We start from the raw sequence: 262 nt of genomic DNA, 5'->3' as shown, positions 1-262 counted from the left end.
GCTCACGTGGAGAAACAAAGAAAAACGAAACAGAGAAAAACATTAAAAGAAATAAATACAACAGACACTCAGAAATGGTCGAACGAAAAACAACAAAAACGAAGTAAAATAAAACAACACTACCAACATAACGAATCAAAGGTCCAAGGAAAAGACACACACGCATAAGAGACCTTGTAAAACAAAAAAAAGACAACCAAAAAAAAGATATTTCAACAATTAGCCCAGTTTATACAATAAACACAGAAATACACCAACTATG

Source organism: Trypanosoma theileri (assembly GCF_002087225.1).
Source record: "Trypanosoma theileri isolate Edinburgh chromosome Unknown TM35_Tth_140_V1, whole genome shotgun sequence".
NCBI classification, from domain to species: domain Eukaryota; phylum Euglenozoa; class Kinetoplastea; order Trypanosomatida; family Trypanosomatidae; genus Trypanosoma; species Trypanosoma theileri.
This window is presented reverse-complemented; position numbering follows the sequence as displayed.